This window comes from Squalius cephalus (assembly GCF_949319135.1).
Source record: "Squalius cephalus genome assembly, chromosome: 22".
NCBI classification, from domain to species: Eukaryota; Metazoa; Chordata; class Actinopteri; order Cypriniformes; family Leuciscidae; genus Squalius; species Squalius cephalus.
Genome location: NC_137143.1, coordinates 20,569,919 through 20,577,090, shown reverse-complemented (window position 1 = coordinate 20,577,090; position 7,172 = coordinate 20,569,919). Strand labels below are relative to the sequence as shown.

Genomic DNA, 7,172 nt, shown 5'->3' with positions numbered 1-7,172 from the left:
CAATAGTAACTCCTTGTTGGCTGAACTGCTGTATAAAATAACAATATCACGCTAGCAATTCTGTTGAGTGTAAAAATCAGAACGGCTGTGATTAACTGTTACTTGTGGCGTGAGATTGCAAGCTTTATTGATTTCTAAAACCACTTGTTGTAACTTCTGTTCAATGCTTGGCTTCCCTTCTACAATAATGTGATTTCATAATATCCTTCTTTAGAATTAATACTGTTAGAGGTCAATACTTCATTCAGCCTTGATACTGTACTAACACTGGAATATGAAGTTGCCCCTACAGTCATAGATCTGACTCATTTGAGTACTAATCCTTGAATAAAATGAAGAATAATATAGCTGCCTACATAATGCCTTTCTTATTTCTGCCTATTTAAAGTCTTGGACAATGCTGCCGTTGCTGGGATCCCACTTAAACCCTCTCTCTCTTTGCTTGAGGAGCCTAGAAGCCAAACCTCCAGAACTTCAGTGAGAATCAGTGTGTCCTGAAAGTGTTGGGTTGGATCCAGTCTTCCTCCGAGATATGTGGAGACTTAAAGTTGGATTCCATTTTCACTTTCCAGGTAATAAGAAAAGTTTCTTCTTTCGTCTGTACCGCTCGCAGGAGATAAAGCCCTGGAATGACTTTGTGGCGGAGAGATCTTAACACCACATAAGGCACCAAGAAGCTCTTCTCAACTATTATTACAGCTCTTGAAAAAAGAAAGGAGAAGATATGGAGAGAGAGTGAGGAAGGGAAACAAGTTAGTCGCTAAATGCAATGGAACCTGGTTACAATTAGAGGGCGATTTCCAAAAAGGTCAATGAATTCAGATAATATCCTTAGAGGGAGGAAATTTAATACCCTTTTTTGCCGAATTAATTAATTGTAATATTAGGCTCACTCATGGGGGCTCTTTCTTGAGTGATTAAGCGAGCACATATCTTTAAAAGAGTCCTAAACCCTCATGGGTGTTGTGCCTTTGAACCCAGGGTGTAAGATATATATTTATATATAATGCATGAGTCTAAAATAATAGGCTATACATAAATGTGATCTTACCTCCATCAGAGAGGTACAGTACTACAATTATTCAGATGAATTTCTTTGCCCCATTAACTCTCTTCAGCTTCATCTGGACAAATGCATAGTTCCTTGATTCATTTTCCCTTCCACAATTATTTGTTTCCATATCAGTATGTTAAATATTGTTTTCTGTTTGCAGTCAATATTAATTACTTTTCTAGGTCAGAATTTCTCAGAAACACTTTCATTAGTATATTAACTTTGATTAAGAATATACAGTATATTAGATTGTAATAATAATAATTATTATATTATTATTATTTTGATTCATCACTACATATTACAATGATTAACATACCATAAGTTAGACAGAATCACTGTACATTTTTATCTTTATATCTTCTCTTTGGTCCCCGGGAGAATTTTTGTGGACCCCAGTTTGAAAGCCCTGTGTTTTATTGGCAAATTTATAATGTTAGGTTCAACTTTGTGATCAAACTTTAGCATTCAATTGTGGAAGTGTCAAACTCAACGACTCATTTAATAATCAAACTTAATATTCAAGACCAATCTAACCTATGTATTCAGTCCTGTCTGTCACATTTAAAAAAATTCAGATACAGCAAAGCATCTCCTTGATGTTACTTTTATGTTTCCATCCTTGTACGAACCCCCCTTTTATGGGTCTGTGTTGTCCCAGGCCCCCTTTCCTGTCAATTGCTTTGCCCTGGGGAGAGTTACACAAAGACATGACAGCTTCCTTAACCTGCTGCCAACAGTCCCCAATCAACCTCTCATAATGCGTCATGTCCAGCCGGAAAATAACCTCCCTCATTCCCTTTCAGACTGGCAAACGCGTCAGTCACTTCCTAACCAGTGATATGTCAATCAAACAGTTGCTTTTGAAATGCTGTTGTTTTTTTGTTTTCCAGCTTTACAGAACCATTATCTTTGTTCGGTACGAATTCTGTCGGCGTTCATTTTGAGAACTTGATCTCTCTGTTTGTCAGGTAAGATTGCTGGGTACAAATAGACTATGAAGGCTAGAGGCATGCCATTCTCCTATTCGCCTTTTATATGGATCTCAGAGGAGCAGGTAGCCTGTTTATCCGAAACGTTCCCAGATACGAGAGGGCTAAAAAAACAGGAAATTGTATTTTGTTGAGCGAAGGATGTCTCTGTGACATTGCACACAGTGATTTTCTAAAACATCCTCTCGCCAAGTTCAGGGGTTAATGTTTTAGGTGTCATAAACCGCTTTCCTTTTAATGAGCGTTTGTTGAAAACAGTTGGGAATGTGCTGTTAAATTCGTTGCTTTTCCTTCTCCTTCTCACACATTCTCTCCTCCACTTTCTAAATCTGACACATCAGGTTTCTTCCACCGGTAATGATCAAAGTCACATTAAAACGATGCTCGTTTCACACAGGAGGGGGCTAAGGGGCAATGTTTGTGCCTCCAGCTTCGGTTCCTGAATTAATTTCCAGATGAAAATGTTGGTTTAGCGCAATCAAGTGATGTTATAAACATCCCTCTATACCTCAGGCGTTGTGCTACCATTCTCTGACCTTGCTAAACATTCAGGTGCAATTAATTATTTCAGCGAGATCTAGCGACTGCTTCAAACTGATTAGTCTCCCTGGGGGGTTGGACATTATTTTAAAAACACTTTCTCATCATGAATTTTAATCATCCCAAAATGTATCGATTAATTATTAATTAAGCAACTTTAAGTGATGCCAGGTGGGTATAATTTCAAAAAGAATTGGAAAAATCCTTTTGGGGGTGAAGACTTTAAAGTACAGGCGCTGTGAATTTATGAACCAAGTGTTGGCAGTTTGGTTTCTTTCATGTTCAAAAACACTTTTTTCCTCCCTAAAGTGGGTCTTTGGTCTTGTTTGGACAGAAGAGACTAACTATGGATATTTTTTTCGCTTGTTTGCACGGAGCGCGAGTTCTTCGCTTGTAGCCCTGAGATATATTTAAAATTGAGTGCACTCGCTTTAAATGGCAGAGTTGTACTATTTAACAGGTGCCACTGAGAGCCAATATGTGAATATGGGAAGTTGTCTGAAATTAATCTAGTCTGAAATGAGTACTTACAGTCAACCCCCCCCCCCCCCCCCCAAATAAATTAAATACATACATGATAGCAGATTTTGCCCCCAATTAACTGAAGGTGTCCTTATTATCTACATTTTTTTCCAGTTTATTTGTGTAATGCTAGCCATTTTTAATTAATTCTTTCTTTTATACTGTATATACACTACCATTCAAAAGTTTGGGGTTGGTAATGTAAAGTCTCTTATACTTGCCAAGGTTGTATTTATTTGATCAATGCAAGTCAATACAGTAAAACCATAATATTGCACATTATTATTACAATTTAAAATAACTTTTTTTATTTTAATATTTTTTAAAATGCTGTTTTTTTCTGTAGTGACACCTGAATTACTCTAGTCTTCGGTGTCACATGATCCTCCAGAAATCATTCTAATATGCTGATTTGGTGCTCAAGAAGCATTTATTATTATTATCAATGATGGAAAAAGTTCTGCTGCTTAATATCTATGTGGAAACCATGATATATATATATATTTTTTCAGGAATCTTTTAATAAGTTCAAAAGAACAGACTAACATTATACTGTAATTTAGGTAGTATATCTATATTTATACTGTAGTATATATGTGGATCTGTGTTTTAGTTTATTTCAGTAGCTTTTCATTTCAATACAGAGTAAATCAGAATCCTATTATGCTTTGCAACATTGCATTAAAATCCAATTTGTGCAGATTTATGTCTAAATAATGCTGTTTGAAAAAAGGTTCCTGAATTTACAATAAGCAATTCAATGTCATTTCTAAATAATAACCTGGCCAATTGTTGCAACCTCTAAAAATCTTTTGATTTTCTATAACAGGGTTCACCAATCTCGGTCCTGGAGGGCCGCTGTCCTGCAGAGTTTAGCTCCAACCCCAATTAAACACACCTGAACCAGCTAATCAAGGTCTCATTAGGCATACTAGAAACTTTCAAACAGGTGTGTTGGAGCTGGTTGGAGCTAAACTCTGCAGGACAGCGGCCCTCCAGGACCGAGATTGGTGAACCCTGTTCTATAACATACTCAGTGAAAATGTCAAATGACAAGTTTTTGAAATTTTCATAATTGCACTATAAATAATAAATAAATAGCCCAGGTAAGGCAGGCAGTACTTCAAAAATCCCCCTAGTTCTGTTCAAATAGATGCATATTAACCTATGCGGCAGGTCCTTGGTGAAAACACAGCAAATTACAAATTACCTGCCTGATTATGGCTGACCCCAAATATCCTACAGGCATGAATATTCATTACGAAATATATCCCAGTCTCGAAAAATTATTAATTTCTTCCTTCTCTATCTCCTCTCACTCTCTCCGTCTCTTTTCTCGTCTGGGTGGACTGTGAATAAGAATGATTAATGAAATTCTCACACATACAAATTCATCATTCTCAGGGAGCCGGAATGGTAATAAGGATCCAATTAAAGACACAGTAGGAAAAGAGCAGTGGGGGCTTTAGATTCACACTGCACTCCGACTGCAGCGAGGGCAAGTGAGATAAAGAAGCGGAATCGCTTAGTTTGCCACAATATGCTCCGACGTGCTGTTGAAATGTAACTTTTAAGATACACAACTGTTTATGTTTTAAAGTCTTTTTGTTTAAAATGTCATAGCATTACATGAGTTAATTCTTTTTTTCTTTTTTTTTTTTTTTTTGACGTTCACAGCCATGTTACTGAGCATATGTCACCTTCGACCTCCTCCGCTCCACACCTTTGCCACCCACTCTGTTGTATTTACAGAGGCCTAAATCATGTTTTTGGTTGCTCTGCACCCCTGCCCGTCTGCACACCGCTTAATTTCATGTTCGGTTGGATTCTAAGATGGCTCATCCGCCAGCCAAATATTTGTTGTGAGTCAGCGGGGTAATCTGTGGCTGAGTACATACACTTATCTTTGAAGCTGCCACCGGAAAGGAAGGACACTGGAGTCATGGAGGGCAGGAGGTTGTGTGCATGCTGAACCCTGTGATAACAGCATTTGGATAAATCCTCTGCACTGCCAATACTGCTTCAACCATGAGGCATTAGGGCTGAATCCACTCTTTGAGACCACTTTAAAAGGAACCTCAGGGTTTGCAATGGGGTGCTGGTATGGTGGTGCTGTGGTAGACTAAAATGCAAGCAGGCCCTTTGTTTTGCTGTATATTCTAATTCTATTTATGTTTGTTTTTATTATAGATCCAAATAATGTGGTAAGATTATGTGTGTATGTGTGTGTACACTGATGAGCCAAAACATGACCAGTCACAGTAAAGTGAATATGATTGATCATCTTCTATCAAGGCGACATGTTAAGGTTTGGGTAGATTAGATGATAAGCTAACAAACCGTTCTTGTAATCAGCGTGTTGGATGCAGGAGAAATGGGCAGGAATAACTTTGACAAGAGCCATATTGATATGGCAAGGCAACTGGGTCAGAGTATCTCTGAAACGGCAAGGCTTCTGCATTGTTCCAGGTCAACACAGTGGTGAGAATTTACCAACAGTTGTCCAAGGAGGTATCTAGGGACAAACCGGCGGAAGGGTGTTGGACGCCCAAGGCTCATCGTTACACGAGGGCAACGAAGGCTATCCCATCTGGTCTGAGCCAACAGAAGGTCTACTGTGGCACAGGTCACACAAAATTGTAGTGATGGTTATGGGAGGAATGTGTCACAACACACAGTGCATCACACTCTGCTGCGTTTGGGGCTGCGTGGCCACGGACCAATCAGAGCGCCTATGATGACCCCTGTCCACCGTCAAAAGTACCTACAATGGGCAAACTGGAACTGGAAACTGGACCTTAGAGCAGTGGTCGTCTGGTCCGATGAGTCCCGTTTTCTTTTACATCACGTGTATGGCCGTGTACGTCATTTACCTGGGGAAATGATGGCAACAGGATGCACTGTAGAACAATGACAAGCCGGTGGAGGGAATGTGATGCTCTGGGCAATGTTCTGCTTTGAAACCCTGGATCTGGCCATTCATCTGGACATTTTGCAAATGGAAATTTGACACATTCCACCTGCCTAAATATTGCTGCAGACCAGGTACACCCCTTCATGATAAAGGTGTTCCCTGGTGGAAGTGGCGTCTTTCAGCAGGATAATGCACCCTGCCAGACTGCACACATTGTTCAGGAATGGTTTAAGGAACATGATTTCAATCCGATTGAGCATCTGTGGGATGTGCTGGACCAACAAGTTTGATCCACTGCAGCTCCACCTCGCAACCTACAGGACTTAAAGGATCTGCAGCTAACGTCTTGGAGCCAGATATCACAGGACACCTTCAGGGGTGTTTTATCTTCCACCACCCATACATCAGGTAAACATGCTTAAATAAATAAAAATAATAAGAAATATATTGATTAAAAATATATATACACACACTGTATATACATATATTGTGTTGATATCACTTTTTCAAAGAAAGTGCAATCTATTAACAAAAACTGTGTCTGGACATGACGGCAACTTTCTTCTTTCTCAGCTAAGCAGAAACAGGACAATAGAAATTTTATAAACTGTGTTCATGATGATAATGATAATAATTTTTAAAGCACTACTCAAATTGAACATGTAGAATATGTGAATGAACAGAGTAAAAAAGGATGTTGAATGAGACAAATGAACATTTGTTCTTTTGCGTGCTTCTTTCTGCCACACACAATAACTTTCCCTGTGCTAATTAACAATTAGCAAAGACTCGGTGGCTAATTGTGTTATTCCTCGTAATTAAGGGGCTAATTACTAGAATGTCAATTTAGATTTAATTACTAAGTGCTTTGGTAATTCCCAGTGAGCATAAGTTACCATTTTCCGACCCTTTTGCCTGTCTGTTCTTTTGACGGGTTTTCCATACCTCGTTCCCTTTGGATAAAAAAGGAGAGAGAGGGGAAATATGTAAATAAAAATAAATGAGAGAGGTGTTTGAGCTTCCCAGATCTGTTATCAAGACTGCAAAGCTTAATGATTAATGAAAGGCTTTACCTCAGGGCCTCCAATTAGAGATCTTTTTTTTTTCTTTTTTTTTTTTGCTAAAAAGAGCTATAGGATTTTGTCATCTG

General features: G+C 38.7%; 1 long non-coding RNA gene across 5 annotated transcripts in view; it reads left to right on the top strand.

Moving 5' to 3' along the window:
• Positions 1-394: 394 nt before the first annotated feature.
• Positions 395-7,172, top strand: part of LOC307150198 — an 86,716-nt gene continuing 79,938 nt past the window's right edge. For 4 of the 5 annotated variants that reach the window (XR_013819666.1, XR_013819667.1, XR_013819668.1 and 1 more), the window contains exons 1-2: positions 395-572; positions 4,786-6,430. This is a non-coding gene — a long non-coding RNA (uncharacterized lncRNA). The remainder of the gene's footprint in view (positions 573-4,785; positions 6,431-7,172) is intronic. The other variant, XR_013819665.1, reaches the window with a different exon arrangement.